We start from the raw sequence: 21,054 nt of genomic DNA on the forward strand, positions 1-21,054 counted from the left end.
CCTTCTCCACATCTGCAGATACGCCATCAGGAGATGCCTCCTTATCCACCAAAGATGTGGGACCAAGTGGAAGAGCCTGATCAGGAATTGGTTCTGCATCCGCCTTGAGGGGCACTTCTTCAAGCTCATCCGCCAAGACCGTAGTAGAGGGTTTAGTTTCTTCCACAGGCCCCTTCGTCCATCTCCGAACGTAATCACGGAGATACTCCTTAGCATCTGGCATTTTATTAAACTTCGCCACATCTTCTGGTTCGGGGACGGTAAATTGCGGATCTGTGAAGTTAATCTCAGGATGCGCCAAGGAGAAGTACGCCATAAGCATCTCGCCGTAATAAAAAGCTTGTACACCCGCCGTGTATTCAGCTTCTCCAAGGGCGTCCTCGTGGCTTTTGGCATCAGATGCAATCTTTGCCTTTAAACTCTTAATTTCCTCATCCCTGAGAACTAAGGCGGCTGTGGCAGAAGCAAGGTTTGCATTCGCAGAAGCAAGACCTGCATTAATAGAAGCGATAGTGGAATTGGCTTCCACTATCTCTTTCTCTAACCTCTCGATAGTCGCCTTATCCGCCACATTCTGAAGGAGCTCATTTTCCATGGTGCGAAGACGAGCATACAACTGTCCAAAAAACAAACGATTCAATCAAAAGGGCAAAAAGGATTAAGGAACTAGTATTGTATGTATCCTTTCTAAAGAAACTCACCGAAAGAAGCTCCGTCTTCCCCTTTTGGGCATGAATTGAACTAAGAATCTGGTTATAGTTCCTCTGTACTTCGCCCACCTGACCCAAGGCCTCATCCAAATCATTTAGGATAGATTTGTTCTCGAAAGAGCCTTGGGCTCCCAATTTGGCGGACCAGTATCCACCAATATCGGGCTTCGCCGTCTACACAAACATGAAAGAGTCATACTCCGGTCCAAAACTTGATGAACGAAAGGAAATCAAAAGGTAGACTACCTGTGAAATCTCCTCAGCAGGTTTGGCGGACCTCATGGCGTCCGCCATAAGCTTAGGGCCCCCAGTGGTGTTGGGCTTCCTCCTCTTTAGTGGCGGCTCAACCACCATCTCTGCAGGACGTTTACCAGTATTAGTTTGAGGATTCACCACTTGACCTTTCTTGCATGCTTCAGCCTCCAAAAACTTCCTGCGCGTCTCTGCAAGAGCGTGATTGGCCTTAGATACACCCCTGCCAAAGAAAACATTAAAGTAATCAAAGTTCACGAAGAAATGAAGGGTACCTTGGTCAAATTGCGCAATCTTTGAGTAAATAAATCGATCCCCTTCCCGGCGAATCAAGGGGATATCACTCATCATGAAAGCTAAGGCATCTGCATAAGTCCATGCATCCGCCTTGATCTGCTTCATGAGCTCCGCCACCTCCTCATCACTGTTCGTTAAAATTCGCATGTCACCCGCCATATGTAGCGGCCTGGGATTCCAGACTGAAGGAAAACCCAATGGTTCGCCATCCTTTATCTTCACGTAGAAGAATTTCTCATCCCAGCAGTGAACATTAGACATTTTGTCGCTAAAGGGCGAATAAACTCCGAACTTGGCGAACGTGAGATAAGATTCGGACTTCCTTTTTGAGGGTTTGTGAAAAGCTCTAAAGATACGGCCCGTATATACAACTCCTAAATTCAAAGCAAGGTAGCAGTCTAAAGCGATGTCCAACCAGCAGTTAGGATGTAGCTGGCTGACTGTAATGTCAAAGTAAGAGAGGATGTCCGCCATCATCTTTGGAAGAGGAAGTCGGAACCCTCTCTCCATATGACTACTATACACTGTGAGGAAGCCACTAGGCGGACAGGAAGGACATTGATGAGATGCGGCGAGCTGGGTCTCATAATTTTTAATCCAGGGAAAGCGATCCGCCAGATTCGCTAGATCCGCGGCACTCATACGAGACGGAGTGGACTCCGCTCGAGGATTCTTTTTCTTAAGAGGAATCGAAGAAGAGGCCATTGATCCCGAGAACCACCTGTGGGCACCGGCTGGAACTACACTGGAGATAGAAGTAAAAAGATATGGATTCCTAGTGGAACGAGTCTGATAATGATTACGCGTCGAGTTATTAAACTCAGCTAAATCGGAATTAACCGCGTCCTCGGAAGAATGGTAGTTCTCCGACGACGAGGTGGTCCAACTAAAATCGACTTCTATTTCAGGGTGGGAGGTTGAATTAAAAAGTTCTAAAGTTGATCTAGAAGATGAAGACGAACTTCTAAACATCCAGGAAAAACTTAAGTGAAAGAAAATGAACTTACATGAGAAATCGGAAGCTTGGTGCGAAACTCTGAAGAAATCCCAGAAAAAGCTTCGAGCGCAGGAGAAAAATGGAGAAATGAGGAAGAAAGAGAAAGCGTAAGAAGAAGAAAGGAGTTTTCTTCTTCCTGGGACAGTGTGTCCACTACACGTGTCGATCGTCCAATGGCATTGAACAGTGTGCTCATTAATGCAAGTGTTTATGACGGCGCGCGGAAGTTCAAAAGCCCTAAAGGACTTTAAGGACATTTGGGGGGGGGGGGCTTCTGATAACATTGAGATATTATCTTGAGGACCAAAAGGGATATTCACCTCAAAGTACGCCATGTAGTGATCCCCAAAGGGAAGCTGGCTGGCGGATCTCCACGGATCAGCTCCAAGAGATCCGCTGGCGGACCTATAAGGCGAATCTCTCCATTCGCCTCTATAACGGCTGGCCGCCGACTCGGCCATAAAAGATCATTAATGAGTTATTAATTAGCTAAACCGCCAGGTTAAGGATAACTCGTAACCGCCATTAATGAAGCATTAATGGAGACTTTCTAGTTACATGAAGGTTACAACTTCCCAGCTATATATAGCCCGATCCCCTGGGCTATCAAGGTACACATTCTCACAATTCTTGTCAATTCCGTTGGTTTCCTTGATCCATCTTACTGACTTTGGCATCGGAGTGTCCCCGGCCGATCCCAACGGCGCCTCACAGAGAAGTGCTCCGGTCAAGGATTTTTCCTCAAGTTATCAATTTACCGTTGGCTCAGTGTCATCTTCTTCGTCAACCAGCTCAGTGTTGATCGGTTCATATTGCTCATCATCAGCTGTATCCTCAGTGTAAACCTGACCACCCAGTTCTTCTTCCTCTTCAAACTGACCACCCAATTGGTCTTCTTCTTCCTCTTCTTCAAACTGAGCACCCAATTGGTCTTGTTCTTCCTCTTCTTCAAACTCTTGTTCATTGTCAATGTTTTGACTCTGTATATAATATGAGTTAGGAGGAACGACGATGTTAGTTGGAAGGGCATCAATGGGTCTTAACTCAAAAGAGAGTTTCTTTTTCTTCATCAGAGGTTGCTCATCGTTGTCCTCTCTCTCTTCTACCGCAGGCTCAGCTTGCCTTGGTCTTTTCTCAGCTGACCTAGGTCCACCCTGACCTTGCTGAATTTGAGGCTTAGTTCCTCCGCATACAAATTTGAGCTTCTTTGGTGTAGAGGTAGCTCCTTTAGAGGTTCTTTGCACAGCTTTCCTCTTTCTTTGCATCCTTCCCTTTCGATTCACCATCGGCTCAGCTTCCTGGTCAGCGGCTACTTTCCCTTTCTTGGGCACTATTGGTTGATCGTAGAATAGACCAAACAGTGCTGCAGCTGTGATCTCTGTCCCTATTGTGTGGATTTCCTCAACTAAGCTCACCATGTGATCCTTAAGGATTTTGGTGATGATGGAGCCTAGCCTTAGAGTTCCATTACTCCTTTAAAATGCACCGATTATGAATACAGGCATGTTTATCGGCGTATAGGTCAGAATGTGCCATATGAAACACTGCTCGAAGTTTGTCGCTGAGTTGGTGTAGTTGATTTTGGAGAAGAGGAAATTGGTCAGTATGTAGTGGGCCATCTTCTGATTTCGACCCATGGATGTACTTGGAATTTCCCCTACATGACCAGGAGGTTTGCAGAACTCAACTTTATATTTGGTTTTGTCTTGGTCACCAGATTTACGAAGAATTGCTCCTTCGTTTTTCAGTTGGAGTAGTGAGGCAAGATAAATAGGGTTGATGAAGATGTCCTTCCCTTTAACCTTGGTAACCATATAGTCCCGGTCACCATCTGTGACCTTTAGGTTACCGTAAAATTCCTTAACTAGCTCTGGGTAGGTATCTTCGTGAACTGAGAATAGCTCGGTCCAGTCATTGTTCTTGATCCAGTCACAAAAGGGTTGCTCAGCTTCCATAAAACCCTTTGAGAACCATCTGGAATGGTCTACCTTATATCCCCTCACACTCTCGTAGACTTGAGTGTAGGTGCGTTCTACAGGCTTCTTAGCCTTATCCTTTTGCTGTTTTTCCTTTGAGGAGCCAGCTTGGTCAGCTTTGGTTTGCTTGCTCGGCGTGGTGACCTTAGAGTGATCACGCTGGGCAGTAGATGAAGGAATCGGACCAATTAACGGCACCGGAGACATTCTGAGAATCTTTCGTCATGATTCTTAGAGAAGTTTAAGAAGTTTGGGAGATTTTAGAGAGAATATGAGAATACCAGAAATTTCTAAGCGTAAAGAGATAAAAGTGGGAAATCATGCACTATTTATAGAGGTGTCGAATCGATCCTACGCGTTGAGGTGGTCGTTTGACCTCGAGATACTCAATCGACAAATATTCTGGCATTTATGACACATTCGGCGCATGTGTTTTCTAATCATCGCACCTACGTCATCCTAGGTGGCTATTTAATTCGCGTGTTATGCATTAAAGTTTGCAACGGATCTTTACTCAGTGTTAAGGATCTTAAACGTTTGAAATTCTGAGTAGTCAATTGTTACCCAAAGGAATAATTCTTATGCTTAGTTGCTCAGCTTAAGATAAACACTCAGCATGTAAATCCACTCAGCATGTGATAGTAATTGATTTAACATAAATCATTCAGCATGGTAATTCACTCAGCATGCATACATACTATACTTGGAATTTATTGAAGAGGATTAAACATACCAATGGCTTCTCTAAGTATGTTGAATTGCTCACGAGCCAGTGGCTTTGTGAAGATATCAGCAAGCTGCTCATCCGTTGGGACATAGGTCAGCTTGATCTCTCCCTTGAGTACATGATCTCTAATGAAGTGATGTCTTATGCTGATATGCTTCATCTTGCTGTGCTGGATTGGGTTCTTTGATAAGTCAATGCCACTATTGTTGTCACATTTGACTTCAATTGTTTTAGTCCGAACGCCATAATCTTCAAGTTGTTGCTTAATCCATAAGACTTGAGCAACACAGCTTCCAGCAGTAACGTACTCAGCTTCAGTGGTTGACAGGGCTACTGACGCCTGCTTCTTGCTGAACCAGGACACAAGACAGCTCCTAAGGAAGTGGCATCCTCCTGAGGTGCTTTTACGTTCAAGCTTGTCTCGTCCGTAGTCAGCGTCAGTGTATCCAATGAGTGTGAAATCATGAGTATTTGGATACCACAAACCTGCATTCACTGAGCCTTGCAAATATCTAAGGATTCTTTTTACAACTATGTAATGAGATTCCTTAGGGTTAGATTGATATCTAGCACAATAACATACTGAGAACTGAATGTCCGGCCTACTAGCAGTTAAGTAGAGTAGAGAACCAATCATATCTCGGTGTGCCCATTGGGGTAGATATTGACTTACAATTCTCAAGTTCATACTTCTTCAATATCTCCTTAGCATACTTAGTTTGACTGATGAAGATGCCATTTTTCCCTTGTTTGATTTGAAGTCCAAGGAAGAACTTGAGTTCTCCCATCATTGACATTTCAAACTCAGTCTGCATCTGCTTACTAAATTCCTTACACATTGACTCGTTAGTGGCACCAAAAATAATGTCATCAACATATATTTGAGCCAGCAGGGTATCTTTACCCTTCCTCTTAATGAATAAGGTTGTATCAGCTTTACCTCTGACATAATTTCTAGTCAGCAGGAAACTGGTCAGCCTCTCATACCAAGCACGTGGTGCTTGCTTGAGACCATACAGAGCCTTTTTGAGCTTATAAACGTGGTTTGGGAATTTAGGATCCTCAAACCCTGGAGGCTGATTAACATAGACTTCCTCATTTATAACTCCATTAAGGAATGCACTCTTAACATCCATTTGAAACAATTTAAAGTTCATATAACTTGCATATGCACATAAAATTCTAATAGCCTCTAGCCTTGCCACTGGGGCAAAGGTCTCACCGTAGTCAATACCTTCTTGCTGACTGTAGCCCTGAGCTACAAGTCTTGCTTTGTTTCTGACCACGTTCCCGTGTTCATCCAGCTTGTTGCGGAAGACCCATCTTGTTCCTATGGTCTTCTGGCTTCTTAGTTTTGGCACTAAGTCACATACTTCATTTCTTCTGAACGGATCAAGTTCTTCTTCCATTGCATTCATCCAGAATTCGTCATACTCAGCTTTAGCGAAATTCTTTGGTTCCTGGATTGAGACGAATGCTACGTTGCTGAGGTATCTCTTGAGTTGATTCCTCGTCATCAGGGTGTTCTCAGCGGCATCAAGAATGGCACTCTCTGAGTGACCTCTTGGTATTCTGATATCTTTTGGTAGATTGATGTCTTGTGCTGGTTGTGTTTCAACAATCTCTGCTGGTGTAGATTGGTCAGTGAAAGTAATTTGAGTTTCACTTTTACCTTTGGTCAGCCCTTGAGGCAATGACTCAGTGGCTGTTTCTTGGTCAGCGGGAGCTGAGTGTGGATCATCCTCAGTCAGCTGCATGTCTCTTCCTACAGGGTTAGTTTCATCGAACTCAACATGTGCTGACTCTTCTAAGACCTGAGTTCGTTTATTGAAAACTCTGTATGCTTTGTTGTTTGTTGAGTAGCCTAAAAAGATAGCTTCATCAGCTTTTGAGTCAAACTTAGCTAGGCTGTCTTTGGTATTTAAGATAAAACATTTACAACCAAAGGCACGAAAGTATCCAATGTTGGGCTTTCATCCTTTCCAAAGTTCGTAGGGTGTCTTCTTTAATATAGGTCTAACTAGAGCCCTTTTAAGAATGTAGCACGCTGTGTTAACAGCTTCTCCCCAAAAGTACTTTGGAAGCCTATGATCACTCAGCATTGTCCTGGCTATTTCAACCAAGGTTCTGTTCTTCCTTTCAACAACCCCATTTTGTTGAGGCGTTCTAGGAGCAGAAAAATTATGGTCAATGCTGTTGGCTTCACAGAATTCAACAAACTGTTGGTTCTTGAATTCTCCACCATTATCACTACGGATGTGAGCTAGCTTAAGGTCTTTATCATTTTCAAGTTTTCTTACTAAATTTGAAAACGTCTCAAAGGTTTCATCCTTGCTACTCAGCAAGATGATCCAAGTGTATCGAGAAAAGTCATCTACAATGACCAAGGAAAATCTTCTTCCACCCAAGCTCAGCGGCTGGACTGCACCGAAGAGATCCAAGTGTAGTAACTCTAATGGATGCTTAGTTGAGACAATGTTTTTACTATGAAAAGATTGTTTGGTTTGTTTTCCAGCTTGACAAGCGTGGCATAATTGATCTTTTTCAAACTTAAGTTCTGGCAGTCCCTCAACCAATTCCTTTCTTGCTAATTTGTCCAGGAGGTCCATGCTTACATGACCAAGTCTCATGTGCCATAGTCAAGAATTTTCTTCCTTTGACACTAAGCATACAGTTTTTTAAAACTTCTTTTCTAAGTTCAACATAAAGACATTATCAATACGAGGGGCAGATAAAATTAACTCGTTTGTTTTACCCTCAAATATTTTACATCCAGTGTCATCAAATATAACTTTTCTCCCATTGTCACATAGCTGAGCTACGCTGAGTAAGTTATATTTGAGTCCGCTGACTAGGGAGACAGACTCAATAGTATGATTACCACCAACGGTTCCTGACCCTACTATCTTACCCTTTTTGTTGTCTCCAAAACTTACGCTTCCTCCTCATTTACGCTCAAACGTGATGAACTGAGTTTCATCACCAGTCATATGCCTCGAGCATGCGCTGTCAATGTACCACATCTTTGACTTCTCAGCACACCTCAAGCTTACCTGCAATATAGCTAGTTGCTTTTAGGTACCCAATTCTTTTTGGGTCCTTGTTTGTTAGGTTCAATAGGTAAAGCATCATATTTCATTTTATGACGACATACTTGGACAGTATGTCCATTCTTTCCACAGAAGTCACAGCTGACCTTCCATTTAGGATGTCTCACTGACTGGTCAGCACCCCAGTGCTGAGCATGCTAGCACACCTTTGTGGTGTGTCCTTTCTTCCCACAGAAGTCACACTGGACATTCCGCTGAGGATTCCATCTCTGCTGACTAGCACTTAGGTACTCAGTGTTTAGAGGAATATTTCTTTTATTCGGAACCTTAAGTTGGTTCTGAATAGATGTGACATCCTTTCTCAGTTTCTTAGAATCTGATTGGACCTCAGAGACAAACTTTTGCATAATTTCTACATTACTATGCAAGTTGAGTTGTCCTGGAGAAGATATCGAAGGTCACTCAGTTTGACCTCCTCAACCTCGTCACATCGCCTGCTGAGTGCTCTAACCTTTTTATTACACTTTTTGACAAGTGTGTAGAGGTCACTCAGGGTATTAACCATTTCATTTCTGAGCAAGGGTAGTGATATTACCTCAGTTGAGTGTTCCTCATCGTCAGATGCAATAGAGGGGTCAGCATGCTCAGAAATACAAGGCTCAGCAAGCTCATCTGCCATGAAGCAGATCTTTGCTGACTCAGTGGCATCATCTTCTGATGATGATGACTCATCACTATCACTCCAAGTTGCCACCATTGCCTTCTTGCTGTTCTTTCTTTCTTTCCTCAGCGTGGGACAGCTTCACTTGATATGGCCAGTTTGATGACATTCAAAGCATGTAATGGGCTTTAAGCTGTCCTTCTTGTACTTGTTGTCGCTGGACTCAGCTTTGTACTTATCAAACTTCTTGTAAGGCTTCTTAGAATATTTGTCATTCTTTCTGAACAGCCTTTTCATCTTTCTAGTGCACATAGCCATTTCTTCATCGTCTGTTGAGCTCCCATCAGTGGAGTTAGCTTTCATGACAAAAGACTTTTGCTTCTTCTCTTCAGAATTTTCCTTCACCTCGAAGTTCTTCATTGATATCTCGTGGGTCAGCAGCGAGCCAATGAGTTCATCATACTTATAGGTGGTTAAGTCTTGAGCTTCCTCAACAGCAGTTTTCTTTGCTTGCCAGCTTTTAGGAAGACTCCTAAGAATCTTCTTGACTTGCTCTTCCTCAGTGAAGATCTTTTCAAGTCTCTTGAGCTCGTTGATTATGTTTGTGAACCTTGCGTTTATGTTAGAGATTCCTTCATCATCATTCATTTCAAACAGCTCGTACAACCTCATGTGCTGGTTGACCTTGGATTCCTTCACCTTGTTGGTTCCTTCATAGGTGACCTCCAGCTTCTTCCAGATCTCCTGCGCTGACTCGCAACCTGAAATCTTGTTGTATTCTGCAGCATCTAACGCACAGTGAAGCATGTTTATAGACGAAGCATGATTTTGCAGCTTCTTGAGATCATCTTCTGTCCATCTAGTCTCAGCTTTAACAACTGTTTGGCCGTCAATAGTTTCAACAGGAACAAATGGGCCTTGGACTATAGATAGCCATGCACTCATATTTGTTGCCTGAATGAAATTTTTCATTCTATTCTTCCAAAAGGTATAGTTAGACCTAAAGAATAGAGGAGGCCGAGTAATGGACAACCCCTCAGGTAAAATCTGATTTGTCTGATTTCGTGGGAGGAACCGAGTGCTGTTCTCAGCCATAGTGGGGATCAGCTCAAGGTAGTTAAACCTTGCACAGTGAGCTTTTAAGCTCTGATACCACTTGTTGGTCCTTTATAACGTGACAAGTTAGTTCCAAGGGGGGGGAAGGAACTATTTAAAATTTTGTCCGTTAAGGCTGACTTCTTTTCTTATGAAAAGGTTTACACAGCGTGACTAAGCAGTTTGAAGACACAAGCTTAGTCAACTTGTGACTAAGTCTGTTTCTTTCCTTGAGTCAGGAAATAGCACTTAGAGTCTATTCCTGAACTCAGCTTCTTAGTATACTTAACTCAGCGTGAGCTCGTTACTTAGTCAGTTTTATAGCAAGCAATATGTAAAGGAGTTTAAGGGTTAGAAAGATATTACTCAGCAGACTTATCCTGGTTCAGCCTCTCCGCTTACGTCCAGTCCCCGGAACTCGTTCCGAGCTTTTCGAATTCTCTACTGAGCTCTTTAAAGGTAAAGCACGAAACCTTTTACAATAGAAGCTGAGTATACAAGAGTACCTTCCTCTATACCTCTACTCACTCCTATATCTACCACTGAGTACTATAACCGAGTACTCGGCCTCTCCTTTCTATTCTTCTAGAAATGATAAAGTGTTTGTCCTAAACAACAATTGCTAAGACACTTTAGATGATTGAAAATCACTCTAGACTTTTACACAATAATATGGAAATTGGTGTAAGGTTTTTGCTTTGCTTTTCTCACAGAACTTCTTGTAGAAATTTGGTCAGCGTTTTGACTAGTTGAAGATCTGTATCGAATGAAGCAAATGAGAGGCCTATTTATAGTGACACTTGAGGCACCTGGTCATTTCGAATTTCGAAATAACCGTTGGAGGGAAACGGCTTCCTGTTATTGTCACTCAGTACGCGCTCAGTGTCGTTGGCCAATGAGATTCTTGCATCTTCTGTCCACGGTAGTGCTCGGTAGCTTTTCGTCTGGCAAAGAGAATGCTTCGACATTTTTGGCAAAGTCTTCCAGACAGCTTCCTGCGCCTTCTGAACTTTACCCAAAGTAGAAATACTTTTTCTAGAAGTTGATCATTGTCTGCCGCTGTCCTAACTGCTTGTCGCTTGACTCAGCAACTTCTTCTTGAAGCTTTTGCTAGAAGGCTTCTCAATCCTTCTTCACGCTGAGTCATCGTTTTGCTTGAAATGGCTACGTTTCATCTTCTTGGGCCGTGAGGTCTTTGATCATGTTGACTTAGGCTTGACTTCCACTCATGGGATTTTAGACTTTTAAATCTTAATGTCTTATAGATAAATAAACTCAACATTGAACAAACACATTAGTATAAATAAATCAAAGCATTTAAATTTAATGTGTTAGAATATTTTTTTATCAATTACTTAAATAATTTTGTCAAATCAAAATCATGTGGAAATGTGTTTCAACAAAAAGGTCCCATGAAATCTATTCCCCACATGTCGAAGACTTCAACTTCTAAATTGTGAGGGGCATCTCATCTTTTCTGCTTAAATTTCCTGTTTTTTGGCACTTGTCACACCGAGTAATAAATTAACGGACGTCTTTAAACATCGTAGGCCAAAAGAATCCACATTCAAATATTCTAGCTACTGTCTTACTAACGCCATTATGTCCCCCATAAGAGCTAGAATGGCATTCAGACATTATAGACTCATATTCATTTTCACTAACGCATCTCCTAATTATCCCGTCACCACAAGTTCTAAACAAAAAAGGATCTTCCCAAAAATACTGTTTAATGTCAAAGAAGAATTTCTTCTTTTGATGGAAAGTTAATCCTTCCAGAACAATATTGGCTGCAAGATAATTTGCAAAATCCGCATACCATGGTGACATGACACTTTTTATTTGATAGAGATATTCATCAGGGAAATCATCTCGTATACCGATAGTTTCACCTATAGGACCGTTTTCATCTTCGAATCTCGATAGATGATCGGCGACAAGGTTTTCTACTCCCTTTTTGTCTTTAATTTCTATATCAAATTCTTGTAACAATAAAACCCATCTAATTAGACGTGGTTTTGCATCTTTTTTAGCAAATAAATACCTTAAAGCTGCGTCATCAGTATAAATAATAACTTTCGAACCTAACAAGTATGACCTAAACTTATCACAAGCAAAAACTACAGTTAACATTTCCTTCTCGGTTGTGGTGTAGTTTAATTGTGCACCAGACAGTGTGTGACTTGCATAATAAATGACGTGAAGTTTCTTATCCTTTCTTTGACCTAAAACACATCTGACGGCTAAGTCACTTGCATCACACATAATTTCAAAGGGTAAATCCCAATCGGGTTTAGCAATAATAGGTGCACTGACTAAAGCTGTTTTCAATGTTTCGAAAGCTTTAACGCAATCTTCATTAAAATCAAAGGTTGAATCTTTCATGAGTAAATTAGTAAGTGGTTTGAAAATTACAGAGAAATTCTTAATAAATCTTCTGTAAAAACCTGCATGTCCTAAAAATGACCTTACTCCCTTAACAGTAGTTGGAGGGGGTAATTTTTCTATTACTGAAGTTTTTGCTCTATCCACTTCTAGTCCCTTTTCAGATATTTTGTGACCTAAAACAATTCCCTCGTCAACCATGAAATGACATTTTTCCCAGTTTAATACTAAATTTGTTTCTTCACACCTAGACAAAACTTTATCCAAATTTTGTACGCATGAATCAAAAGAATCTCCATAAACGGAAAAATCATCCATAAAAACTTCCATGATATCTTCAATGAAATCATTAAAAATTGCAGTCACGCAACGTTGAAATGTTGCTGGTGCGTTACATAGAGCAAAGGGCATTCTCCTATATGCAAATGTTCCATAAGGACACGTGAAGGTTGTTTTGTCTTGGTCATCCGGGTAAATATATATTTGAAAGAATCCGGAATAACCGTCTAAAAAATAATAAAAAGCATGACCAGCTATCCTTTCGATCATTTGATCAATGAAAGGAAGAGGAAAATGATCTTTCCTAGTTGCTTTATTAAGGTTCCTGTAATCTATACAAACCCTCCAACCGGTGGTGGTTCGTGTAGGTATTAATTCACCTTCGTCATTCCTTACAACAGTGATACCTCCCTTTTTGGGTACACAATGGATTGGACTAATCCATTCACTATCCGAAATAGGATAAATGATTCCATTGTCTAGAAGTTTAGTAATCTCATTTTTGACTACCTCTTTCATATTCGGATTTAAGCGTCTTTGTCTATCCGCTTTAGGTGGCTTATCTTCTTCTAAGTGAATTCTGTGCATTACAATACTAGGATTAATTCCTTTTAAGTCTGAAATTTGCCATCCCATACTTCCTATTCTATTTCTAACAACATCCTTTAATTTCTCTTCTTGAACCTGTGTTAGTTTGTTAGAGATAATTATAGGTAGAGAATCGCCTTCGCCTAAGAAAGCGTACCTCAAATGGTTTGGTAATTCTTTAAGTTCTAATTTAGGTGGAACTATAATTGAAGGCGGAACTGGCCCATCTTCTCGAATCAAAGGCTCTGGGTCCTTATCTTCTAATTCCTCACTCATTATAGGTTCTATTATTTCTTCTTTTTGAACAATGTCATTTACACATTCTTCAACTAAATCAAGTTTCATACAAGCGAAATCCTCCATAGGATACTTCATTGCTTGATTCATATCAAACTCGATCTTATCGTCTCCTATTCGTAAAACTACTTTCCCTTCCGACACATCAACTAGAGCACGTCCTGTGTTCATGAACGGTCTACCAAAGATTAGCGGACAATTAACGTCATATGCAAAATCTAATATAACGAAATCGGTAGGAAAAATAAATTTGTCAACTTTAACTAAAACATCCTCGATTATACCATATGGTCTTTTAGTGGTTTGATCCGCTAATTGCAAAACCATATTGGTACGTTTGATATCTTCTTCTAAGCCTAACTTATTAAAAATTGATAATGGCATCAAGTTTATGCTTGCTCCTAAATCACAAAGACAACTTGGGAATTCAATATCTCCCAATTTACACGAAATGGTAAAACATCGGGATCTTTGAGTTAGTGGGTAAATTACTTGACACAATTGAGCTACAATCTTCAGTTAGTGAAATGGATGAAATTCCTTCCCAACTGATTTTCTTTGAAATTAAATCTTTTAGGAACTTACCATAATTGGGAATTTGCGTAATTGCATCCATAAACGTCAAATTAATATGCAAATTTTTAAGTTTGTCTAAAAATGTTAAAAGTTGTTTGGCATAGTCCTTATTTCGGACTTTGTGTGAAAAAGGTGGTTTGGGTACAAAAGTTTTTGTACTCGATTCAATTGGTGTATCTTTTTGATTTAACATATCTTCTTTGGATTTTGGTAAATCAGTTCGTGGTAAAGTTGAATTTCCGAGCATTTCCGGACCTAAGTAATTTTTTCCTGAACGAAGAGTGATAGCCTTTACATGCTCTTTCGGATTTTCTTCCGTATGGCTGGGAAGGCTTCCCTCTTTGGGGGATGGAATTGATTTAGCGAGTTGTCCAATTTGAACCTCCAAATTATGGATGCTAGATGATTGGTTTTTAATAAGCTGATCGAATTTATTCTCGATCCGTTTAAAACCATCGTCGTGATTACTTATTTTTTCGCTCATAGCATCAATCAATTTGTCGATTTTAGAAGATAAAGTGCTAATCGTATCTCTTGATTGATTTTGATAATTAGTGGTACGATTTTGATTAGCATTAGCATTAGCATTATTATTATTATCTCTCCAATTAAAGTTAGGATGATTTCTCCATCCAGGATTATATGTATTGGAATAAGGGTTATTAGTTTGATTTTGCCCTTGGACAAAATTTACCTGTTCAATTTCGCCCATACCTTCATAATCCACATCCGTTTGGATTGTCTTACCATTAGGATCACACGGTGCCATAAACCTATCAATTTTGTGCGATAAGAGAAAATTGGGCTTGCAACATCGTAACTGGATCGAGATTCACTATACCTTTAACTGATGATGTAGTTGAGGATGATGGTTTCGCCATTGGTACGTGTCCACGCTCCGCGGGCCACATACTGCTGTTGATTGTCATTTCCTCCAAAAGTTCTCTTGCTTGGGCCGATGTTTTCTTCATGAATAACCCTCCAGACATAACATCTAATGAACCTCTAGTTGTAGGATTCAGTCCATTATAAAATGTTTGCATTAAAAGTTCAGCGGACAATTGGTGGTGTGGGCATAAACGTTGAAGTTCTTTAAAACGTTCCCAAGCCTCATAAAGAGTTTCATTATCATTTTGAGAAAAAGATGTTAACTCTTTTATGACTCTTGCGGTTTTTGCTAAAGGAAATTTTTTTGATAAAAATGCTTGGGCTAATTGCTCCCAAGTTTCAAATGTTGCGGCTGGCATAAAAGTTAACCATTCTTTGGCTCGATCCTTCAAAGTAAAAGGAAAAAGGCGAAGGTTGATTGCTTCCGCAGTCACGTTCGGTATTTTAAAAGTGTCACAAATTTCTAAGAAATTTGTCAAATGGGTGTTAGGATTTTCGTTAGGTAACCCGCAAAATATTACGTTATTTTGTAACATATTAAGCAATGCTGGCTTAATCTCAAATTGATTTGCATTTATTTGGGGTCTAACTATGCTGTTTGTTACACCGGCCACTCCTGGCCTAGCGTAATCCATTTGTGTGACCATAATTTCTGGCTCAGTAGCTCTAGTTTTTATTGGAGTCTTGTTTTTGTTTTTGTTTTTCTTGTCTTTCTTGATCTTTTTAAGAGTCCTTTCAATTTCTGGGTCAATAGGGTCTGGTGGCGTGCCCGAACTTCGAGAACTGCGCATGAACCTGAAATTTTACACGAACCGAAACTACCTTCGAAACAGAATTTAAAAAAAAAATAAATATGTTAGTAACTTAAAATAAATAAAATATAAAATTTTGAATAAGTATGAATAAACCTAGATTTGAAATAAAATATAAAAAATCTAAATTTTTGTCAAAAATTTTGGCGTTCCCCGGCAACGGCGCCAAAAACTTATTGAGCGATTTCCGCAAGTGCACGGTATACGCTTGTAGTAATAAAAGATATCGATCCCATGTTGAACGCTTTTTAACAAAAACTTATTTTGAGTCAGTTAGATTTGTTTTTAAGGTTTATAATATGTAAAATCGTTTAATTGGATTTGGTTTTGAATTGAAATTGCTAGAATAAGAATTAGATTAGAGTATAAAAATGTTAGAAAAATACTTCTGATTTAGAAATGAATTTACAAAACAGGAACGCTAAGTTCTTTTAGAAAAGTAAACAAATGTATTCGTTTGCATTAAGCAAAGAAAACAACTTTAAACTTTGCATAAATTAAAACAATGAAATAAATGACGGTTCTTCTAATTTTAGGGCTTTGAACTGCAGTCAATCCTCCTACGGTCGGGTTAGATCGCTACCTTAACTAAATTGATACTCTACTGATGATATCAATTTGCCTAAGTGTTCAACAAAGTTTCCTTGTAAAGATTTTGAATTTAACTACGTTTTAACGAAAACACCAGCATCCACTTCGGATCCTTTACCAAAGTGCTGCATAAATATCTATCGAATGGAACAGACTTTATTAGATGAAATATAAATTTGATACAAGTTTACAGAGAACAAGGAGCATGAAAACATTTCACGACTTGCAAGTGAACGGGTTGTCAATCCTTTCCTTGGATTTCGTTTAGAGTTTGTCAGACTCATGGGCGGATTCTCTACTCAATCTTCTCGTTGTAACTTCGTAATAGGGATGCGGTCGGCCTCTACCAAAATGTAAACTAATATGAACAAATCTAAATGCTAATGTGTATGTAATTATTGAATAAACAATGTGTGTACATCATATTGCTTTTTACAGAAATGAAATCTAAATTCTGAATCACTTGACTCGGAATTTCTGCATTAATTCTATACTAATCTCTTTCTTCTATCTCCCCCTCTAACTCTCCATTAACTCTTGATTTATAGATGTTGAAGAGTCGTGATTGAAGTGTCGTGTCCGTTGTGAAGGATCGTATCCTCTGCAAAGAGACGTCTTTATCCACCCGAACGAACGCGTTTTATCGAAAACGAAAGTGTGCGAATGGCTCTCCAGGTTTTGCTGAACTTACCGAGAATAATTAATTCTCGGCCGAGAATGGGAGAGAAATTATTTGGTCTTCGAACGAAAGGAAGGGGAGCTGAAAAACGCGTGTCGTGACTGAGAATTTGAGATTCTCGGTCGCGGCTTTCATAAATTCTCTACCGAGAATTTGGTTTCCTCAACCGAGAATTTGACATTTTCTTCTGTTTCCGACTTCGTCTTTGTCCTCGATTTGGTGTAATTGATCTTCGTTGTTTTTGACTCCTTTTGTAGGGTTTTTATTCTGTTTTGAACCTCTTTCGCTCCTATTTGGATTTTACCAAATATTTAGGTACCTTGCAAGAAAGAAATATATTCGAACGTAAAAGTATTCTAAACAGGTATAAATAGCACAAATTCGTAACAATATTGATGTAATTATTGATGATATATTAGGTATATTTTGGGCTTAAAAATATCTTTTTATTACTACAAGTGAAACTGTGCACTTGCGGAAATCGCTCAACAAGTTTTTGGCGCCGTTGCCGGGGAACGCCAAAATTTTTAACAAAAATTTAGATTTTTCGTGTTTTATTTCGAATCTAGGTTTATACATACTTATTTCAACTTTTGTAATTTATTAATTTTAATTTACTAACATATTTATTTTTCAAATTCTGTTTTGAAGGTAGTTTCGGTTCGTGCAAGATTTCAATTTCATACGCAGTTCTCGAAGTTCAGGCATCCCACCAAAACCGCTAGACCCATAAATTGAAAAGACAATTAAAAAGAAAAACAAAGACAAGAAAAATAAAAACAAACAAAATTCAGAACCACAGCCAGAAAATATGGCAACACTTATGGATTATGCTAGGCCAGGAGTAGCCGGTGTAACAAATAGCATAGTTAGACCCCAAATAAACGCAAACCAATTTGAAATTAAGCCAACATTGCTTAATATGTTGCAAAATAATGTAACATTTTATGGGTTACCTAACGAAAATCCTAACACCCACTTGACAAATTTCTTAGAAATTTGCAATACTTTTAAAATAACAGATGTGACTGCCGAAGCAATCAAACTTCGCATTTTTCCTTTTACTTTGAAGGATAAAGCCAAAGAGTGGTTAACTTCTATGCTAGGCGCAATATTTGAAACTTGGGACCAACTTGCCCAAGAATTTTTATCAAAATATTTTCCTTTAGCAAAAACCGCAAGAGTCATAAAAGAGTTAACATATTTTTCTCAAAATGATAATGAAACTCTTTATGAGGCTTGGGAACGTTTTAAAGAACTTCAACGTTTATGCCCACACCACCAATTGCCCGATGCACTTTTAATGTAAACATTTTATAATGGATTAAATCCTACAACTAGAGGTTCATTAGATGCTATATCGGGAGGGTTATTTATGAAGAAGACATCAGCCCAAGCAAGAGAACTTTTGGAGGAAATGACAATCAACAGTAGTATGTGGCCCGCAGAACGTGGACATATACCAGTGGTGAAACCATCATCCTCAACCACATCATCCGTTAAAGGTATAGTGAATCTTGATCCAGTCGCGATGTTACAAGCCCAATTTTCTGCCTTATCGCACAAAATTGATAGGTTTATGGCACCGTTCGATGCTAACGGTAATCCAATCCAAACGGATGTGGATTATGAAGGTATGAGCGAGATTGAACAGGTAAATTTTGTCCAAGGGCAAAACCAAACTAATAATCCTTATTCTAATACTTATAATCCTGGATGGAGGAATCATCCTAACTTTAACTGGAAAGATAATAATAATAATAATGCAATTGCTAATCAAAATCGTACCAATAATTATCAAAATCAATCAAGAGATACGATTAGCACTTTATCTTCTAAAATCCACAAATTTATAGATGCTATCGGTAGAAAAATAAGTAATCACGATGATGGTTTTAAACGGGTCGAGAATAAATTCGATCGGCTTATTAAAAACCACTCATCTAGCATCCATAATTTGGAGGTTCAAATAGGCGAAATTGCTAAATCAATTCCATCCCGAAAAGAGGGAAGTCTTCCCAGCCATACGGAAGAAAATCCGAAAGAGCATGTAAAGGCTATCACTCTTCGTTCAGGATAAAATTACTTAGGTCCGAAAATGCTCGGAGATTCAACTCTACCACGAACTGATTTACCAAAATCCAAAGAAGACACATTAAACACCAAAAGTTCACCAATTGACTCAAGTACAAAAACTTTTGTACCCAAACCACATTTTCCACACAAAGTCCGAAATAAGGACTATGACAAACAACTTTTAACATTTTTGGATAAACTTAAAAATTTGCACATTAATTTGACGTTTATGGATGCAATTACGCAAATTCCTAACTATGGTAAGTTCTTAAAATATTTAATTTCAAAGAAAATTAGTTGGGAAAGAATTTCATCCATTTCGCTAACTGGGGACTGTAGTTCAATAGTGTCAAGCAATTTGCCTACTAAACTCAAAGATCCCGGATGTTTTACTATTCCGTGTAAATTGGGAGATATTGAATTCCCAAGTTGTCTTTGTGATTTAGGAGCAAGTATAAACTTAATGCCGTTGTCTATTTTTAACAAGTTAGGTTTAGAAGAAGATATCAAACGTACCAATATGGTTTTGCAATTAGCGGATCAAACCACTAAGAGATCATATGGTATAATTGAGGACGTTTTAGTTAAAGTTGACAAATTTATTTTTCCTACCGATTTTGTTATATTAGACTTTGCATATGACGTTAATTGTCCACTAATTTTTGGTAGACCGTTTATGAACACAGGACGTGCTCTAGTTGATGTGTCGGAAGGGAAAGTAGTTTTAAGGATAGGAGAAGATAAGATCGAGTTTAATATGAACAAAGCGATGAAATATCCTATGGAGGAATTCGCTTGTATGAAACTTGACCTAGTTGAAGAATGTGTCAATGACATTATTCAAAAAGAAAAAATAATAGAACCTATAATGGGAGAAGAATTAGAAGATAAGGACCCAGAGCCTTTGATTCGATAAGATGGACCAGTTCCGCCTTCAATTGTAATACCCCCTAAATTAGAACTTAAAGAGTTACCAAACCATTTGAGGTACGCTTTCTTAGGCGAAGGCGATTCTATACCTATAATTATCTCTAACAAGTTAACTAAAGTTCAAGAAGAAAAATTGAAAGAAGTTGTTAGAGATAGGATAAGAAGTATGGGATGACAAATTTCAGACTTAAAAGGAATTAATCCTAGTATTGTAATACACATAATTCACTTAGAATAAGATAAGCCACCTAAAGCGGATAGACAAAGACGCTTAAATCCGAACATCAAAGAAGTAGTAAAAAATGAGATTACTAAACTTTTGGACAATGGAATCATTTATCCTATCTCGGATAGTGAATGGGTTAGTCCAATCCATTGTGTACCTAAAAAGGGAAACATAAATGTTGTAAGGAATGATGAAGGTGAATTAATACCGACACGAACCACCACCAGTTGGAGGGTTTGTATAGATTATAGGAACCTAAACAAAGCAACTAGGAAAGATCATTTTCCTCTACCTTTCATCGATCAAATGATCGAAAGGATAGCCGGTCATGCTTTTTATTGCTTTCTAGATGGTTATTCTGGATTCTTTCAAATTTATATTTACCTGGATGACCAAGATAAAACAACCTTCACATGTCCCTATGGAACCTTTGCATATAGGAAATTGCCCTTTGGTCTATGTAATGCACCAACAACATTTCAACGTTGTATGACTGCAATTTTTAACGATTTCATTAAAGATATCATGGAAGTGTTTATGGATGATTTTTCAGTTTATGGAGATTCTTTTGATGCATGTTTAGGAAATTTGGATAAAGTTTTGTCTAGATGTGAAGAGACGAATTTAGTTCCAAACTGGGAAAAATGTCATTTCATGGTTGACGAGGGAATTGTTTTAGGTCATAAAATATCTGAAAAAGGATTAGAAGTGGATAGAGCAAAAACTTCAGTGATAGAAAAATTACCCCCTCCAACTACTGTTAAGGGAGTAAGATCATTTTTAGGATATGCAGGTTTTTACAAACGATTTATAAAAAACTTTTCTGTGATTTCCAAACCACTTACTAATTTGCTTATGAAAGATTCAACCTTTGATTTTAATGAAGATTGTGTTAAAGCTTTTGAAACATTGAAAGCAGCTTTAGTCAGTGCACCCATAATTGCTAAACCCGATTGGGATTT

The 21,054-nt window shown here is 39.0% G+C and overlaps 2 non-coding genes across 2 annotated transcripts; one reads left to right on the plus strand and one right to left on the minus strand.

Annotated features, from left to right (window-relative positions):
* The first annotated feature begins 14,949 nt into the window (after positions 1–14,949).
* On the plus strand, positions 14,950–15,056 carry LOC136204959 (small nucleolar RNA R71). The gene has a single exon (XR_010675769.1). It is a non-coding gene; the product is annotated as a small nucleolar RNA R71 (small nucleolar RNA).
* Positions 15,057–18,040: 2,984 nt separating this feature from the next.
* On the minus strand, positions 18,041–18,147 carry LOC136204940 (small nucleolar RNA R71). The gene has a single exon (XR_010675751.1). It is a non-coding gene; the product is annotated as a small nucleolar RNA R71 (small nucleolar RNA).
* Between the last annotated feature and the right edge of the window lie 2,907 nt (positions 18,148–21,054).

Source organism: Euphorbia lathyris, chromosome 8 (assembly GCF_963576675.1).
Source record: "Euphorbia lathyris chromosome 8, ddEupLath1.1, whole genome shotgun sequence".
NCBI classification, from domain to species: domain Eukaryota; kingdom Viridiplantae; phylum Streptophyta; class Magnoliopsida; order Malpighiales; family Euphorbiaceae; genus Euphorbia; species Euphorbia lathyris.